The 20,421-nt window shown below is 40.9% G+C and overlaps 1 long non-coding RNA gene across 1 annotated transcript; it reads right to left on the bottom strand.

The window, feature by feature from the left end:
• Nucleotides 1-6,465: 6,465 nt before the first annotated feature.
• On the bottom strand, nucleotides 6,466-17,260 carry LOC115337282. The gene is made up of 2 exons (XR_003922073.1): nucleotides 16,748-17,260; nucleotides 6,466-6,991 (listed from the first exon to the last, which is right to left on the bottom strand). It is a non-coding gene; the product is annotated as an uncharacterized LOC115337282 (long non-coding RNA).
• Nucleotides 17,261-20,421: the final 3,161 nt, after the last annotated feature.

The following is a 20,421-nucleotide window of genomic DNA, read 5'->3' as shown; positions in this document are numbered from 1 at the left end:
TTATGACATAACTGGCAAGCACTGAGTTGATGAAGCTAACAGCTAAAACTTTTGCTTTTATTTTTCCAAAATATAGGATGTTTTTTTTAGCTGCAGCTTTTTGTTTCCAGGACTAACCTGCCATAAATTACTTGCAAACTATGCATTAGATATCAAATGCATAGCTGATTCTCTAAAGACTGGATATAAATTTTAGGTCTGTAGGAAAATTCTGTTTTAACATCCCTGCATAAGATGAGAACTTTGAGAAAGATGCCCCAGGAGCCATGAATTCTCTTTGAGACAAGGAGACTTTTTTTCTTGCTTTTTTGGTAGAGCATCATAGCACTGGCCTAAGCCCAAACCCACGTTCAACATCCAAACACATTTTGGAAGTCTAGGATTTGTCATAAGCCAGATGAACACATGGGGTAAAATAATCATCCTGTACAAACCCTGTGTCCTGCCTCTTTCCCCAGGAATCTGGTAGCTGTCTGAGGCAAGATAAGGGATTATGTTTGCCTTTGGTATGATCTGCCATCCTTATGTTCTGTTGTGTGGATACAAATTGTAACTTGGTATAGCTGAGAGAGGAGCTTAACAGAAGGTAGAACCAGTGTCCTTGAGGACAGTCAAAGATGTAGAGGTAGCCCTGGGCTGACTACAGGCAGCAAGACACAACAGCTTCTGTAGCCGAATAACAGTCCAGGTAACAGACTTAAACCTTCATCTGCTGTAGCAGAAGTGTAGCATTTCACCACTGAGTGCCCTACACTGCTCTGGTATTTTTCTTTGAATCAGAACTATAGCCATAGGAAGGGAGTAGCTAAAGCATTAAGCTGAAGTGAAAAATTTGAACTGGAAAGATTTTGTGTGTGTGTGCATTTTCATAGAAGCTGTTTTACATGTGATAACCTTGCCAGACAGGTCATTTATCCACAGTGGTCACTGAAATGAAAATCAGATGACACCTACCAGTTCTGTTTGCACATTTGCTATTACTGTTTTTATTTACACGATGCTGGTGAATCTTGTAGAATATAATGCCAACATTGACCTTAGAAAGAAAATGTTCTCGGTTCTTGAATCTCTAAACCTTTGGGAAAACCCTGGTAGATCAGCAAATAAAGGCACTCAAGAGGACAGTAAGAGGGATTTAGCCTCAAACCTTGGGCTGCCACTTGCTACTCATACTGATGAGCTCCAGAATTCCTGTATGAGATACAATAACAGCTGAATCATTCCAGTTCAGGTATTTGCAGATATGCAAGATCTAAGACTTGAAGATACACACAGATGTTGAAGCCTTGCTCAAAAAGATTGAGAGCAACTTATCAGTGCTTTCTGATAAGGCAGATCTTGTCAGTCCATTGACCCACCAACCAGTCTGGCAGATGTTGCTGATGACGTATGGAAAACAAAGCAGTGGAGCCAGCATAAGATGACTGCAGGAATGATGATCTCAGGAGCGATCTTTTTGCACAGCCATTTCATGAACTGATGTCCAAACAGCAACTTTGAAAATGTTTTCAGACAGCTAGAAAAAAAGGGGCTGATGAGGATGTCAGGTCCCAAGGACGTGGGAAGCATCTTGGAAATACATTATTTGTGACCCAGACCAGAGAACTAGACACTAAACTCTATATTCTGGGTGCTAGCAACAATGGAATGATCACCATGAAAAAGAAGAAAGGCAACTAGAACTGGAGAAATATCACTGCATGTATACCCTGCTGAAGCCATCTCCAGGCAACTTGTCTGCTTTATTGATGAAACAGGTTTGGTCCACAGCAGGAAAGTTGTTTACAAGGCATTTGCAGACCTTGTGAAATCTGAGGATCATTAGCATGAAATGAAGGTGCAGAAATTCACAGAACTGAAGCAGTGTCAGGTTCCTTAAAGTTAAAAGGTGCTCAGATGGACAACAGAGGAGACACAAGCATTAATTTCCAGGACAGAGCTCCAGGTGACACAGTCCAATAAAAGAGAACAATTTCACATAGCCCTAGGAAGAAATCACATTTCTTCTTCCTTGAAGAACAGAACAAATAGCGGATTGCAAAGCTAAATTGTATTACAGCGTTCTCTGTACACCATGTGTGAGCTGGTAACCTCCAAGCTCACTGAAGACCTCAATGAAGAAATCAAACATTTAAAATCATCCCTTCCATTCTGTGCTTGAAATAAAGGATACTAATCAGTCATAATCTCTGCTGAACACCCAGCAGGCTTCAGCAAGCCAACATATTGCTGATTGTGTCAGAAAGATGGAACTCTTGAACCAGAGTTATAAGATTCACTGACTTTAATAATATGGCATAGCACACTCCCTTGGGCTTGATGCATGCAGTGTACCAACTAGCCTGCACGTCTTTTTGAAGTGGCACCCTATTAGTACTGTGGTAGGAGAGCAAAGGACTTTAAAACTTGCAGAATTGTTTTTTTTTTAATTTGGACAAACACAGAATCTTTTTCTCAGATCCTTCAGAAGCTGCAGAAGTTAACGTGCCATCTGGATGTCCCTGACGTGTAACAACAGATACCAGTGGCTGCTGTTATCAGCCTTCTGCACCAAAAAGGCAAAATCCAGACTCAGAACTCCAAGATTTTTTTTCTTCCATGTAAAGACATTCCAGTCTTAAGCAAGTGCAGTCACACAGAGGTATTTTGAGATGTAAACCTAACCTGCTGGGTCAGAAGTTGTGAGTGGACAACCAAGGCCAAAGTCAATTTGGAAATTCAGAGGAATGACTATATCAGCGGTGCCCAAAGTTGTCTCCAGGCTTATGAAATGGTGCTATGCCTGTGCCTATCACAGCACTGTGGATTTATGTGTCTGCTACAGATTCACAATTGCATCAAGCTGTAGCAGCTGTAGATCTATACAATCAGAAAGGCTGAGAAAGAGGTGGAGAGGAGCATGAGCCTGTTCCATGAAGATTTTGAGAAGAAGGAAAATTATCTCAGTGTTTGAAAAATAGAGCTAGTGTGGGCATTATCTGATGGACATCACTACTAGAGGCATTAATATGGTCTCCCTTAACAGGCATTTCTAACCCACAGAACATCTCATCCTAAGATAGACATCTCAAGTAGGTCACTGGATTGTGCCCTAGAAAGATTTATTCCTCTCCATTGCCTATAAAAAGCAACCTAGATGATTAGCTGAGATTTAGATATCTAGAATTAAGTGAGCTAAGATGCTTTCATCATAAGAAGATACGGTTATTTGCTTAGTTATTTAAACAAGGAATAAAAATGTTATGCTTGTGCTAAAAGAATCACTTTCTGACTAGTAAACAATTACAGTGTTATAACACAGAAAGAGAGTTTCCTTAGAGGGAAGGTTGACATGAAGAACACAGTTCCCTCAACACAGCTTTCATTCATTGAAGGGTATGTCTGAATGAAGTCTGCAGGCATAAGTAACTCTAAAAGCATTGTTAGAACTTACTGCATAAGTCATATCAAAGCTGAAATTTTAGTCTCATTGACTTTGCATGATTAAAGTACCTAGAGTCAGAAAAATTATCCTGTACTAGAACTACTGTAATTTCAGACCTCTGGCTGTTGTAATGTGGTGCATCTCCATTGATGCCAGCATACCTCTGATAAATTACCCCACAATGAATGTGCCAATTTCCACAAAACTGGGAGGCTCAGCTTATTATCCACCTTGCTTTGCATCAGGAGTGAGTGCAGCTGCAATGGTCTAACAGAGTGGTCTTCCATAGAAACTCCTGGGCAGTCCTGACAGCAACAGACACTTTCAGCTGGCCAAATACTCCAGTAGGTCCATTTGCAAATATTCACTCATTTCTGTAATTATTATATGATTTAAAAAAACTTTTATTGGAGTGGGTATTTTGTTTGCAGTATTGTCTAACGAACAGTAGAGGATGCACAAAGTATACAGGGATTGAAGAGTACAAGGTGTCTTGTACTGTACAGGGCCCAACTTTGTGCAAATCCAGTGTTTCCAACACCTTGCACACAGGAAGCACAGAGAAATTATGATTGCTGCTCCAGTTCAGACACCCTCCGGTGGGATGGACAGAAGCCAGACACACAGCAATCCCCTGCCATGACCATTTGAATGCTTTATATCATTTCCTTAGTTTTACTATGCTCCTTACCATCCATACAAATACCTGAACACAGGCAAGTTTTCCTTTAACACAAAAATCTATATCTCATGCAAAAATTAACACACCCTGTTCTCTCTTAATTTCTATCAGTATTTGAAGTAGGCACTAAGATGAATCATATTAGTCAGTCATTATTTGTCATCTTCCTGGTTGCTGACTAAAATATTTAAGTCAGGGCTTTCACCAGGAGAAAAAATATAAGTGGCTGAAACATCAGTATCACTTTGTTCAACCTCATGCTATTGAGTTTGCAAAGAAGCTGTCCAAAGTGACAATGTAGGGAACCTGAAAACAAGAGATAGAAAGAATGTCCAGCATTACTAAAAATTATGGGTTAAATAATTAGGCAGGAAAAAAACTTACCTAATCGGAACTTTGGCCACTCCCAGGTAAGCATCTGTTTTAAAGGGCAATTAATTTGTCTCCTTTGTTTGCTAGCAATGAAAAGGCTAGCAAGGGTGTCCAAAAAGAAGGTAGTATCAAGAATTAGCAAGGGGAAAGCTGCAGCTTGTTGCTTATTCAAAATTTGATCATGAACAACTTACAACTTGAAGATCAGAAAACAATTTTTTTTTACTTCAAATGTTATTTCTACCTTAGCATATGGATGTGAAATCTGGAATTCCATCAGAGGTATAGTCAGATGTCTAAACGCCTTCAAAAGCAAATGACTAGAAAAATACTAGATATTAAACAGAATTAATTTATAAAGAGTGCTGACATCCCTCAGGCAATGAGTCTTTAACTCTAAAATTATGAAGTAAGAAAATAGAAGTATCTGGAGTATGAGTTAATAATTAAATCAGAGCATCTGCCATTGCAAGTGGGTTATGAAATGCTGTGAAAAAGCACGTAGAAAGGGTTTTAACTGGTAAAATTGTCAGAACTTCACAGCACAGAGGCTTTGGAAATTCCATCCCATCACTGAAAACAATGACTGAACAATCTTTACGACACAACTGGTGTTTCTTACTGCACACAAGATTCAGATTCAAATCGTAGAACAAAATAACAGAACCTCCTGAATTAATAGACCAAGCATGTAACCACATACAGCAGATATACTGAGAGAAAATTCTCTTAGAAATTTGTTCTTACAAGCTTGCTGGCAAACTTGAAGGTAAAATATGTTCTCAGAAACATTGATCAGCTCACAAGTCAGTTGTGAATAGAAAAGCAGCAAGTCCTTTTTTTTTGCAATGAATAATTTTTCTATTTCTAATGTAGGTCAATGCCTACTTTTCACTAACTGTACTGTTTGTCTTTTAATTGAATAATGGACATTGGATTTTAATGTCTTTTCTCTTTTCCTTCAAACAAAACAACCAGTGAGACCAAAATGGTAATATATAGGACAGAAAAAAAAAAAAAAAGCTTATTGTTCTGATATGGAATGGTAATTAACCTAAAATATAAATTATATTTCTTCTAAATGCATCACAGAAGTTTATATTTTGTTTTTTGAACAGATACTTCTGCATCATCGGTTGTTCTGAAAAAGCTAAAATAATCTAACCTTTTCCTCCCTTCCTAATAAGGAGTGTAAACACTTCTCTTTTTTAATTAAATGTTGAAAATATATGAGATCACTGAGATTTATATAGGCAGATTTGGCAGCCTTTTCTTATTTTCTTGGACTGTGAGGTATATTTTTATGTATGCCTCTGTCAAAATAAGTACGTAAACCATTTTTTATTTTAGTAAGTCTTTTTTATTAGACATGGATCAGACACTGATAATGTCAGTGGACCTATTCTCTGGCCACTCAAAGTTGTGTAAATTAGGAATATCTTCGCTGAAGTCAGCAGAGTCACAGTGATGTAAAAACAGCAAGAGGAGAATAGGGTCCAGGGTGTTTGAAACAACTGAGGCACGTGAGTAAAATCACTCCTGTCAGTCAACAATTGCAGATTGGCCCTGTGAGTTAGGTTGGAATTGCATTTTCCTTCTGCAGCCTTGTATTGGTTTTTCATTGGTAATAAGTTACACCCACTTAATTTGTTCCTTTATAAATGCATTTTGTCACTGCCAGTTGTCAATGGGCCTGCACCACAAAATTCAGATCCAGACCCAAATTCAACTCATGTTCCATTCTGCCCTGAACGAGACTTCTGGCTTGGTCTATTGTATAATTGAGAGTAAACCACAGCATGTGGATTTGGACGCAGGTCCAGCCTCAACTCCCCTGGAGTCTGGGATTCTTCTAACCCAGGGTTTTCGTTCCAGACTCCTTGTAATTTGTGCTATTTAATATCTGCTAATCTTTTCTTTTTATTTCTTTGTGTCTCATTTCAGACTTCAGAAACGTATTTGGAAAAAAAACCAGAGGGAGTCAAACAAATCTTTGCATATTTATTCCAACATCAGCAAACATTTGTAGGAAGATGACAGATAAAAAAAGTGGGTGGGAAACAGCTGCCGAGTAACATTTAAATACACAGGGCCAAACAATAAAACTGTTACGAAGAGCAAGTTTCCATCCTTAGGACGGCAAATTGCTTCCTGAAACTATCCAGGACAATGTGGGATGGTGCCAGGGATGCTCACAGCCTCTCCTACGTGCCCAAGCACCGGGGAGACGTGGAGACACCAGGCACCTGCAGCAGGGGTTTGGAAGGAGAAGCAGTCCCACTGCTTGAAGGCTGCAGCCACGGTCACACCTGCCTGACAAAGACAGGATGGGAGCTGGTCACAAAGGATTTCACGCTGTCTGCCCAGAAGCAGGTCTTTGTGCTCTTTGTGAGGTGCACTGCTTTTGGCATCCCCATGCCTGTCCTCTCTGTGGATGTCTCCCACTGGAAGCAGCTCTCCTCCAGCAGGGCTTGCGCACCCCAGGAACCACAATCCAGGGAGCTGGTGACAAACTGGAGGTGAATCAGAGAAGAACCGTGAGAACAATTAAAGTATCAGGAAATGCGCCTGATAGCTTAAATAAATCAAGTCTTTCTCTCTGAAAAACACATTAAGGGGATGAATTAATTAGAGATTACAGCCACCTATGAGGAATAAAAATTTGATAGGTTTTGGTCTGGAGACAAAGGCGCATCAAGGTTTAACATCTACTGATGTTGAAAGTAAAACAATTTAGAGTAGAAAAAAGGCAGGACAATTAACTGCTAGACAAACACACCAAATTTGGATTTAAAGATTTGCACTGAATTTCCTCCACAAATACTGGATTTTTTTTCCCTAGAAGATAGGCTGCAGCTTAAGCAGGAATTAATTTTAGGAGGTTCAACTGCATGCATTGCAAAAGGAATGAGAATAAAAGATCAAAACAGGCCCTCCTAGCTTTGTAAATAAGGAGTCCAATAATAAGCAGCTAAGTTCACATTCCAGGCTCCTGAGGACACATTGCAGGCAGCAACGTAACATGACTTTCCAAAGGCTGCATGACAAATCTATGCCCAGACCTGAAAAGAGACCCCAGGATGCCCAACCGGAATGCACTTTGTCCCTGCTGTGTTTCCATCCCTCCCTTTTCTTCTTTAATGCTCTCATCCCCTTCCTGTCCTCTTTCTTCATGCTTTCCTCTGTGTTTGCCACAAGGTCCTGTCCCTACCCGGTCTTTTCTCTAGCCCTCCTCCCCTCTCTCCCTTTTTTCTGTGGAGCCTCTTGAACACTGCACTGATGTCTTCTGCAGAAGGATTAGGCTGGTGCATGTCCTAGCATGAATACAGTGATGTTGACCACATTTTCCAGGAAACACCCATGGAAAGGGTCACCTGGAAAGGGTCACCAAAGTTCAGGTGAAGGAGGCAAAAGAAAAAGGAAGCCTACTCCTGGCCTGAAGGTCAGAAACTGGGACCAAATGGCTATGCCAAAGAGGCTGAGGGCTGCAGTCCTTCCCCACCAGCAGCTGTCCCCGAGAGCAACACTCAGCCAGCAGCAGCACCAGTAACAGCAGCGTAGAGCTGCTGCTCCAGATAAGTGACACATGGAACTATGCCTGCCATGAAAAAGGATTTAAAACCTCCTTGGCCATCTACCTAACTGCCATGGAGCACTCTGCAGGACCACATGAGAAGTCATCCCACCACTGACACCAACTCAATCATGTTACTGTAATCCTACAACAGGGAGCTGCTTGTCTGAGCATATGGAAATGAGGACGAACTCAGGAGCAGCTTCAGCATTGGCCCTCATCATTTTCCCAGTTTCTTCTTACCATAATATTCTGCAGTATGTTTCTAAAATCTCAACCTTGTCTATTGCTTTAAACAGTCATTTTTCCTCTATTTCCAAACCCTTAGATCAGTTCTGTTCAAAAGAAGAACATATTAATAGCAACCTCTATATTCCCTCTAGGATGCTCTCAAGCCTTACTGTGTTTTTAATCTTTGCAGAGCCCAAAAAACCAACCACATCAGGTGATGTGAATACCAGGTTTTTTTCATTTCTTTATGGACATGACTAGTTAGGAGTTCTGCAAAGATTAAAAACCCCATTCAATAAAACTATAGATTCGAAAAAGGCGCATCATGATATGATTAACAGGGGATTCAAAAGAGAAGATAAAAAGAATATTCCTGACATCCATAGAGCCGTAAAAATCTACAGAATAAGTGGAGCAGCATTGACCTGCTCTCTAACAACAGTGAGAGATAAAACAACCTCATCAAAACTTGGGAGGCATCAGAAGCAGAAAGATTAGGCTGAGATTTCTGGATTTCCAGATTGCAAAGAGAAAGAGTCTGTTTAGCTGGTCTGAAACCACAGAACAAGTAAAACTGTTAAAATGGAAACCAGAACAATTTGGTTTGTATATGGGCTGCAAACTAATATTCATGGTCAGGGGGTAGAGAGGAATGAGTTTCTCATGTGGACTGGGGGAGCAAGAAGGACTTGGAGCGTGTGACATTTAGAACTGTGGTCTGTAAGCAGAGTGCCATGACTGCTGTATCATTTATGATCTCTAACTTCAGTTTTCTCAGTTTGCATTAAGGATACATTCAAAACTCACTTCTTTGAGCTTTGTTTTCATCTTGCTCTTCAAGTATGTTTTTCCCTTCCAGCACACGGTAATCTTTCTGGTTTGTTATATAACAGAATATCCTACCCTGGGAAAATATTTTTTGTTCTTCTTGTTTGCAACTTTTCACTCTTTTCTGAAAAGTTAACCTCCTTTGGGGGGAAAACACAGTAAAACAGAAAATGACAGGCAGAAGAGATGCTTATTATTGCAGCTTTTGAGTAAGTCAAAAGACAGTGCCATGGTCTTGGTCTGTCACCCCAAAAAGTATCTCGACCATTTGCTGTGACTTTTTGTAGGCTGACACATTATGAGGCAATAAAGCTCATCAGTCAGTGATAAGTCTGTTCCATGGCAACTTCCTGTGCTTCAAATTATTCTTCTTCTACACTGGGGCATGAGGAGAATGTTTTCTGAAAGCCTGTAAATGCCTGCTCTCAGGCATTGCTGTTACCTGGTGACTAGAGTCCTCATCCAGGACTTTCCTTTTTTTTTTCCCATTCCAGACCACTCAAAGTGAAGTGTTTGTTTTCCCTTACTACAGTCAAGACGTAATCCTTTTCTCCCCATAATTTCACCCCAATTTTTGACTGGAGTGAAAGCAGTGTCAATAACAGCTAGGAGTTACTTCCATCAGACTTCAAAACTTCAAAACCGAAACCAAAAACCCAATACTTGCTTTACTGCAGCTACACAGTTTACCCTCATTGAAACAACAACAAAAAAAAGAGAAATCTCTTTTACATATCTTTTATATATCTTTATACAAGGATAATCCCATCAAGTTTGTTCAAGTAAATGCCAACCTAAAGCTGTGCAAAAGAAGGAAGAATCAGACCCATTGAACTGTCAGTCGTTAAATAAATCCACCATGAGGATAATACAGACTGAGCACCAAGCTGCAGTTCTGAGTCCAGCATGTGTCTTCTAAACCAGAGTGGGGTCTTTGAGATACAAGATATTAAATTTGAGGGTTTGGGGTTTTTTTTGGTGATTCTCCAATATGAGCAAGAGACTCAGACAGTCTTAGACACCATGTGTGTGCAGCACCTTCTGCACACCTAGTGTCCCCACACATCCTAAGCATCAGTGTCCTGGTTTCAGCTGGGATAGAGTTGATTGTCTTCCTAGTAGCTGGTACGGTGCTATGTTTTGAGTTCAGTATGAGTAGAATGTTGATAACACTGATGTTTTCAGTTGTTGCTAAGTAGTCTTCAGTCTAAAGTCAAGGATTTTTCAGCTTCTCATGCCCAGCCAGCAAGAAAGCTGGAGGGGCACAAGAAGTTGACACAGGACACAGCCAGGGCACCTGACCCAAGGTGGCCAACGGGGTATTCCATACCATGGGACATCACATCTAGTATAGGAACTGGGGAGAGTGGGGGCAGGGGGATCACCGCTTGGGGACTAACTGGGTGTCGATCGGCGGGTGGTGAGCAATTGCACTGTGCATCATTTGTACATTCCAATCGTTTTATTATTACTGTTGTCATTTTATTAGTGTTATCAGTATCATTATTATTTTCTTCTTTTCTGTTCTATTAAACCGTTCTTATCTCAACCCACAAGTTTTACTTCTTTTCCCAATTTTCTCCCCCATACCACTGGGTTGCGGGGGAATGAGTGAGCGGCTGCATGGTGCTTAGTTGCTGGCTGGGGTTAAACGACGGCAATGAGTTACCACCATTGCTTGTTAACATACTCACTTCATGCATTCAGCACCTTTAAGGAGAAAAACGTCAATCACCACTAGCCTCGCTGCAGCGTGTGACTTCATCACAAACTTTGTGATATATTTAGCAAGGGAATATCGCATAAACAGCAGGGTAAATTTGTCTATAAGAGGTGATGAGTGCTTAGTTTTGGATCAGACCTATTTTAATTGAAGGAGGAGACGGTTACCATATTCCTGACATAGTGCTTTTCCCTGTACTGCCATATCCTATTAACAAGACACGAAGACATGAAAGCTTAGAGCTTCCTCCATGTGGTCACACAGTACCACACTTGATTGTCCTAGCCAGATTTTTGCTTTCCCAACCCTCTTGCCGTTGAATTACGCAATGTTTTCTTGAGCAGCATCTGTGCAGCAGAAATCTTCAGCCTCCAGAAAGGCTTGGGAAGACAGACTGTTTCCTTACACGTGGTTGCTTTTGCCAGCACATAAATCAGCCCCTCAGAGGCCGCAGCGAAGCGGTGTTGATCCAGGGGGGATGTGCCTTGGTTGGATAGGGGGGACCAACTGTTCTAAGTCTGGCTGAGAAAAACAGGGAGCTAGGAAAAGCCCAGGAGCCCGGAATTTTATAGTTTTAAAATTTTCAAGGTGCTTTTTGTGATAATGTAACTTCCTCAACAGACATTTCCACAGGAAATTATAGAACATTTTCAGCGTGTATTATCTAACTGCAAAAGATGGGCATCATGCATTGCAGAACATCGCAGACACAGCAGAATAATCCCACAGGAGACTGTACAAGCAAAAAACTTGCAGTATCAGACAGTTCCTCATAGGCAGACACTGATCTCATGGGATTTGAAGGGACTTTTGCTGCTACTTCTATTGCAGCAAAATCATATTTTCCCAGCTCTCCAAGGGGTCACAAAATATTTCTAATTCTCTGGAACATCCAAGGGTTCACTTCCATATCTTAGTCATGGACCAAACCAATGAAAGAATAGCTCTAGCAAATGCCCTTTGAAGAAAGATCATTTGTAACAGGAAAAAGATGCCTGGTGAAGCATTGGAGGTCAATCTGCATGCACGACACCCATGTGAAATTGCAGCTATCCCCTTTCTGAAGAATAGTTGCTTCACTAAAAGCTTGTATAGTTTAGCAGGAGTCCCTGCTTTCCATCAAGGATCATGGAGCAAACTCTTGGCATATAGCAGGGAAACTTCCTCTCCCAGATATAGCAGAAACAGCCTCTAGTCCTCACGTCTTCAAACTGTTTAAAGATGCTTTAAAAAACCTCCTTGACTGCTATTTCTCTACACTAATCAAAGCATCTGAGTGTCTATCAAAGAAGTCAAAGATGCTCGCAGGGTCTTTGGCACACACAGAACTGATTTCACTATTTTCCTTTTCAGCCTCTAGTTTCTCAGCAACTGCTTTGGCAGTACCTTCAAGTGGATCGGCCTCAACTGTTGTCAGCTTACAGCATCCCAGTTTGCATGCCCTACTTAATTGCTTGGAATTCAGAGGTATTGAGCACCTGGGACTCCAGTGGAATTTAATGAGAGCTGTGGCTGCTTCCTCACCTCTGAAAAGTGAGGCCCGGAGGACTTCTTCTGAAGACGTCAATCGCTACCCTCTACCCTGACTTTCCATATTATTTCCAAACAAGCATCTATCACTCTCTATGCTGGTAGGTTTAGCTTTTGAATGTTAAGTGTCCTGGTCAAAGGCATCAATTTTAGTCCAACTTCACATGTTTTAAAAGGGACAGGGATTATATTACTTTGTAATTCCCTCTTAACTTTGTTCTATTCTATATCAAATATGAATTATTGACAGAATCACCCCAATCTGTCATATTTGATGAGACAAACATACCATGGGATATATTAAATGGAGAATATAAGCTTAGAAGCATATGCCAGTGAATCTGAAAGAGAATTAATTTCAAATTCTGTGCATGAAACAAACAACAATGAAGAACTTTATGAAGCTTTGTGACCTAACAGTAGTACTAATAATGAAAGGTTTCAATAAAGTCTAACAGGGTAAACTAGAGTCCCTTGTAAGAAAAAGCTTAAAATCAGACACATGCACAAACACAAACATACAGTTCAACTAGCAAATATGATTTAAGGACCAGATTCCAAGGCTTTTAGTCGTGTTGAATGGTACCTTCCCATCCATGAATGACTCCATTGAACCAATGGGACCATTTGTGGAACAAGGTACTATTCAGCTCAGGAGTAAAGCAAAAGGAATAAGAATCCAGCCCAAAGTTAAAAGTAAACAGGAAATTCCAGCAGCATATCTCACAGTAGTCAACATGAAAAAAGAGTCAGCATTCTCCAGTGGTTCACATACTAAGGTACTGCAGCCATCCTCACACACCAGAAAATAACTGCAATATCCCATATGACTGTTAGCAAATCATCTCCACTACATATTTGCATATAGGTGTTGATTAGAGAACTCAACAGAGAACAGGGACTACTGTGCTAGGTATGTAATATTAGGTAGTGCCTGTTCCAAGGAGGTTATGATCTGGTAGCATAGCCAGACAAATGTGTGTACAGAACGAGTGGCTATGTGACATGGTCATATACAGCTTAGTAGTGGAGCTAGAAACAAAATGTTCAGAGCTAATACAGTGTCTAACTCTTACCTGTCACCGCCACATACCTTATGTGACAAACACCACTACAGTGCTTCACAGGCACTGTAGACATATTGCCAGATGATCAGTGGGGAATCACCTGGCTCATTAGGCATCCCTCAGGCCTTGGCATTGCAAGTTTTTCTTTAAAGACCCTTTACATGTAGAAGTGTTTCACAGTCATTGCCTGATGGACGAGGAGTGGATTTGACTCTGCTAGGTGGCTGCCTAGCTACTAGGCATTGCAGTGTCAGATATATGGAGGACACAACACATATGAAATATTGTTATGTCAAACCATACTCAGAAAGAAACCAATGGCATAAATTACTGTAAAAGATATACAGATGGTTTACAGGGAAGAAAGAGAGAATGCATGAAGGCATAAAGGTGTGAATCAGACTAAAATACAGGGGACTAACCTATAGTGTCAAGTGCCCTTTCCCTCTCCAGTCAGATATTCACTGCAACAATAAAATATTAGCTCAGTAGCTAAACCCTCCCCCCATGTCTTCTTGGAGTAACTTTGATGGGATAGGAGATCTTCTTGGTAAAATTACAAAAGATTTCAATATTGTGAGAAAAACAGTGGAGAAATGGAAGTTTTTTTCAAAAAATACTACTTGTGTACAAATGCTACTGAAATCCTAGAATGTTTATTAATTATAAATTAGCATGGGCAACTTGGCTTGCACATTTTAAGCAGAGAAAAAGAGAACACTGAAACTGGAAGAGTCTCTCTGAGCTACTGAGCTTGCTCCTCTTTGCAGAGTACAGCAAACTGACTGTAATTAACTAAACAGTAATTAAAAGCTTCAGAAAGAAGGTTGTACTACAGTTGTGGAGAGGAAAAGCTTATCAACAGTTGAAGCACAGTATCTTCACACCCAGGAAAAATCAGTATCAGTGAACCAACTGCTGAAAGCAACTACAGGGACCAGCTGAAAATGAGGAAAGTAAGCTCAGTGAGACAGCACACCTGAGAGACAAAGAAATGACACTCTGTTGATGGTTAGGAGGAAAGCCAACAATAACAAAGACTAATTCCATAAATGAAAATAATTCTATTCCCATTTTCACTGGCAATTCTTTCCTCAGTAGAAGGAAAAAGAAACAGTAAAGCAAACTTCTGCCTTTTGCCAGTAGGTATGATGAACAGAGCATAAATGCAAGTATGGGTAGACAGACAGATAACAATCCATGCCAAGTTTACCTGTTTGACCATGGATGCCAGTAACGTTACCTTCCACCAAACTTAAGTCGAAACAGTAACTCACATTACTGATGTAAGAGATGTTTCTGAGGTCCCACTAAGGGGAGTCCCATTGCTGGGTTGTTGTTTGTCTGATATGCCTTAAAAGCAGTTGAAACTCCGTCATGTAAATTAAGGTTTAGACAGTGCCCCACAAGACCTTTCTGAAGAGCTCATGTTGTACCTCAAAAACAAAGATGGTACCTTCCCATGTGCAATGACAGCTAAAGGATGTGTCATGGACTGAGACACAGATGACCACCCTTTCCTGCTCTTTGCAGATTTCTGTGTGTAGGACAGTGACAGTTTGACAGTGACATACCATACACAGTGCCAGACTGCAGACCACAACTGGACATCCTCTTCCTACCAACACCTCTCAAGTTTTAGATGCTTCCTTCCTAAGGAAGCACCAGTGTGCTGTTCCAGATTCTCAACTTTGTTAGAGGGCTTGACTTCAGGCATGCCAGGCTTTTCTGTGGGAGTGGTAGAGTGGGAATTGTCCTTTTTCTCCTCACCAGAATGGGAACTACGAGATTCAGCTTCTGCCACAGGGGTTCAGAAGCGCCAGAGCAAACAGACTGTGAACACTCCCCTGTTTGCTCCAGGGACCACATATAGCGTAGCCTCTCAGAGATGCCCCCTTGCAAGCCTGACAAGGCTGCTCACAGCTATGCCTGGTCCCCCTCTCCATTCCTAAGTTATTTTCGTCTCATACCAAGCAACATTATTCCCTGGCTTCACAAACACAGCCCACTGTAGCTGCTTACTCTAAATCTTCAAGTGTTTTCACTCTCTGCTCTGTGACTACACGCTGGCATTCACCATCACTGACTTCACAACTCAGTCTCTTCCTATACCATGAGCCCTTTCTTCACCGCACTTTCAAGAAACTTCTTTTATATTAAAGCTAAGCTCAACTAATAACCTCCAAGCCAGCTTGATTTACCAAAAGACCAACCAGACAACAGTTTAATTGACACGCTGCTGAAGACACCCTTGAAGTTTCATCTGAACAGGTTACCAACAGCACTGCTGCTTCTTTTTCCTGCTAACAGAGCCACTGAAAATTATTAGAAGTACCGTGTGCTGTTCTCTGCTAGCTTAGTTTCCTCATTTGGAAACTTTAATCTTTTCTGAAGATAGCTTCTGGCTCTTTCTCTCCAATTCTGGACAGACTTTATTTGAATGAGAAGGAGAAAAAATAATAAAAAAGCAGAGTAACAACGACCCCTCCCCTTTATTCGAATTTCTCAGCTCTCAAAGCTTTGAATACACTTTAGAAAAGGTGGTAACCTTTAAAAATTAGCTTTGCCTTCTCTTCCCATGCAGCAAAAATGACCTAAAGAATCCTTACCTCAGGACTGACTAAATTACACCCATTAATGAGCTCTGTAAGGTACACATATCATAGGCTAGTGACTTTGCCCTGTTTTCTGATCAGGATAATGACTACATCTTCTTTCTATTACTCTTCTCAACACTCTCTATATGTGTAATATTACAAATAATAGGGACATGAATTTCTGTTACTTAAATGGATAAGAATCACAAGCATGTGAGCTAAATGTTCAGTGGCGATTATATATCCAATAATAAATGAGGTCAAATAACAGAAGAAACTCACTACCAGAAACTTAAAAAATCTTCATATACATGGGAATTTTGACCATTATTGTGCTCATACATAGCTCACTACAATTTCAGGCATGCATTATGTTGAAACAAAGTATTGATTGTCAGATATCTTCTGGTTGCAATGTTCTTCATTCAAAACTTGTCTTAGACCTATTTACCAAAAAATTTCTCAGAAAACACAAAATTACTTGCATATTCTTCCTTGTGACACACTGCCAGCAGTTCTGCGCAGCAAATCCATGGAAAGACTGACTTATAAGGTGCCTATTCATTTACTCCAGGTCCTCAACATACCTGTAAAATTCCTGGCTGAGATAAGGTTAAGGTTTTAAAATGCTGGATGTTGAATAACTCATGCTGCAAGCTTTCACCTTCTCGGCCACTGTATGATATCCAGCCCAAAATACTGTAGGGAAGGACACTTACCATTAGCACTGCTTGGTAACATCCATACAGGGTAAAAAGGGTGGAAGGCACACGGCATGTCACATGGCAGCCTTTCAGCAATTAATTTACTTCAGAAAGCAGTGGTCCTGAATCTATAACAAAGGAAAACAAACAGCAGCAAGGTGGCCTTGAGTTGTTCTTAAGAAGGCAGGAGATCTGCACCATCTAGAGACCTATTTCAAGGTGAACCTTGGGAATTAGATGAGAAAGGGTCACTTATTCATAGCTCTTCCCAAAGGGTGCCATAAAAGAGGTCTTTAGAGTCATCTTCAATCAACTGTGAACAGTGGTTTCCTCTGCAAAAAGCCTGGCTCCCACATTTTCAAACCACATTCTGTAACTTGAACCTATATTTAATTCATTTTTCCCTTCAGACTACAGGGTATTTAGCCATCTGTGACATGGCTACGCCAGCTACCAGATTCCCTTCACTGCTATGAATGCTGACAATTCAATAAGGTCTAATTGACGACCTTTTTAAAAGGACCCAGTTTAAGAATAATTAGCACACAAATGAGTAACGCTCAAGATTCCAGTGATGTAGTGATTTGATCAAATTCAGCATACCTTAGGGGAGATACACTGAGCAGCAGTATAAAGAATGATCAGATTTATTATAAGAAAAACAACAGACATCTTATATTTATATGCTTACATTCCTTATTAATTGAAGATTAGCCTCAGAAAAAAAGGTATTGTGAGGAAACTGAGAAATCCTTTAATTAATCATGGTTGAGAAAGTAAAGAAAACATTCATACGGTTAAGTGTCAAGACAGACGAGAGTGATATAATACTGAGGGAAAGAGCTAAGTCATGGATAATACTATATGAATGGAGAAACTCTACGCTTAGAAAGAGGTACTTACCAAGAGTTCCCCACATGGGCGTCTGTGTGTCTGTGCACACACTCAGACACACATATGCCATTAATCAGGTATTCCCATGGAGGGATCTGGGTAGTTAGGCAGAAAGGGAGGCTGGCAAGGATAGCTGTCTACATTAAGGACCAGAAAGAAAAAAGGAGCACCAATGAGTCCATGCTGACCTTCCTTCTTAGAGCTGACAGGCAGAAGTCATAGAGAAGCAAGGGAGAAGGTCTAGCACACCCTTAGTACATGTACTGAGAATATCTAACAAGAAAAGTGGTGAAATCTTTCCATCCTGCTGGAGGTTTGCTTTGACATTGGGTGAGAATTGTGCAGCACAAAGGTGCTATGTGGTCACAGCAAGCTTGCCTTCTTGTAGTCCTGTGGGAAGTACCCTGTGCTTTACATTACCAGAAATGGAGCCTTTCCACCATGGAGTTTGGCAACACTGCCAGCATGATGCAAATCTCTGTCTGAATACCACTCTGGAGCTCTCGGACCCCATGCCCTGCAGCAGAATGAAACCATAGCCTGCCTCTCCCCCTCCACTGCTGCAGGCCAGCAGGAGAAGGAGAGGAGTGTTGTGACTTCCACCACCTCTCCCATGCACCACGATGCAACACAAGCAGGATCCAGCACACACCAGAACAGGGAGACAGAGCACAGATGTACCACATAGCAAGGAGCTGTCAGCCTGCTGGCCCAGAAATAGAAGTGCTACCTGAAGTGTTAATACAGACCTCGCTGTCAGATATCTCAGCGTTTCTCCTCGTGCCAGAGGACTACACCCTTGTGACATCCCAGTAGGGTGTGGAGGAGGGAGGGTTAAACCTCATTTTACAGAAGGAGGGTGATGCACTAGGCAGATTCAGAGACTTGCCTAAGGTGGGAGTGTCAGCCCACTAAACTGTTGACTCCACATTATGTTGCAGCTTTACAACTCTTATTATTTGGTCTTATACTGAAAACCGAACCACATTATTAACGTAATTTATTTTGAACAACACCAGTTGGTCATGATGGAGTTCTCATTAAAATATATCACCATGATAGTGTATGTATATATATCATAGGTGGGCTGTACCTCTCAAAGAAGTTTGTCTGCTCTTACTGATACAGTCACTTCAGTGGATGTGCTTGAGTTAAGCCATACTGGCAAGCAAGCCACAAATTGGGCTACTGCATGCACACTGGTGTTGCCTTTTTTCATGCACAGCCTTGCAACATGTTGGTGAATGTCTCCCCTTGTTGTTTGTGTTGCAGTAATTGGAACCACCATGGAAACCCCAGATACAGGAGATACCATCTATCCCTTCAGGGCTTTGGGAAGAAGATGGGAAAGGCACTGGAAATGGGCAGACCCAGTTGCAGGGTGGCTGTGCTCATCCAGGCTCTTTGATGTGCTCCCCTTTGGCATAACACAGAACTCAGCCTGAAGGCTTGGGTTCAGGGGAGATAGATGGGAAACTCAAGTGAAGGCTCAGCCTCAGTGAGATCATTTCAGAGTCTTCAGAAATGGACTTAACCTCTTCTGGCCAATGCTGGAGATAAGATATCTTTGATTTTAGCCAACATCACCTGTACAATTTAAGATGTGCAATACCCATGATGGGGGATATCTATGCTGGATCTGCTCTGTGAGGAGCATCAGACCAGATGATTTCCTAGGGGTTACTCCTTCCTACCTAAGTTATTCTGTGAATCCAGCTTTAATTCTATAAAATACAGAAATCTGGTCAGGAATTGAACTAGTCTTGGAGACAGTTTGGTTTGTTTGGGTTTTTTTCCTTTCTGTCATGACACAACTTCTATGGTTGATATTTTTAGCATGGAACAAGCTGTAGTTGTGTTTCAGATAGGGGAAAATGTCTTCCAAGGAGATATCTCTAGTTGGTTGAGATGGAAAGCAAGGACAACTTTGTCTCATAGAGGGGAAAAAATGCATTAATTTTTGGCAGCATTTCAGACAATATTTTTTATTTAGTTAGGTTTTTTCCTCTTCTGTATAGTTCACTCAGCATTGTCTCCATTACTAAGCAGCCTTGCTTACTGAAATCTGCCAATTTAGTCCAGCCTATATTTAGATCCAGGAAGTTTTATTTTACTTTATCTTTAATAATACCTTTTGCAAGTGATAAGAAGAACACTCTTGGTTCCATACTACCACAAATCTTTCATTTGTGGTAGCTAATGAAAGTTTAAAACCTATTAGATTACAGAAAGCAGGGGTAAAAGTGGCTCTAAATATGGTCCTACCTCCTCACTGGCAAGTTAATGACAGTATTACCAGTGACCTCACAAAACCTTCTACCTCAAAATTCCGTCTTAAAAGTTATGTACTGTAGACCTCATTATAAATGTGAGTAGTGGTATATCTTCCTACCAGCCCAAGTATACTACATAGAGGGGTCACTAATTGCAAGTTTATTTTCCTACGTAGCATCAGTAAAGTCTCAAAATAGTCTTTAAGTGAGAATTAACTGGTGCATAAAATCTTGCTGGCACTTTAATAGAGCCTGGGGGGGGCTCAGTTTTGACAAACTATCAATTGCAAAGGATAATAGGAGACTGTTAAAACCCAGGTAAAGTTAAAGCATGTATGCTAAAAACATATGTGAATAAGAACATAGCCACAGCAAAACAGAGAACAGTTACACTATTAACCTTGGCATATAGACATCCATGAAGCACTGCACCACATGAGTGGAGCCTTAGCACCATGCATGAACCTGGCTCAAGCTAACTTGGGTGCCTCTGGATGCACAGGAACAGTTACCACGCAACCT

The sequence above is a fragment of the Aquila chrysaetos genome, chromosome Z (genome assembly GCF_900496995.4).
Source record: "Aquila chrysaetos chrysaetos chromosome Z, bAquChr1.4, whole genome shotgun sequence".
Taxonomy (NCBI): Eukaryota; Metazoa; Chordata; class Aves; order Accipitriformes; family Accipitridae; genus Aquila; species Aquila chrysaetos.
This window is presented reverse-complemented; position numbering and strand designations above follow the sequence as displayed.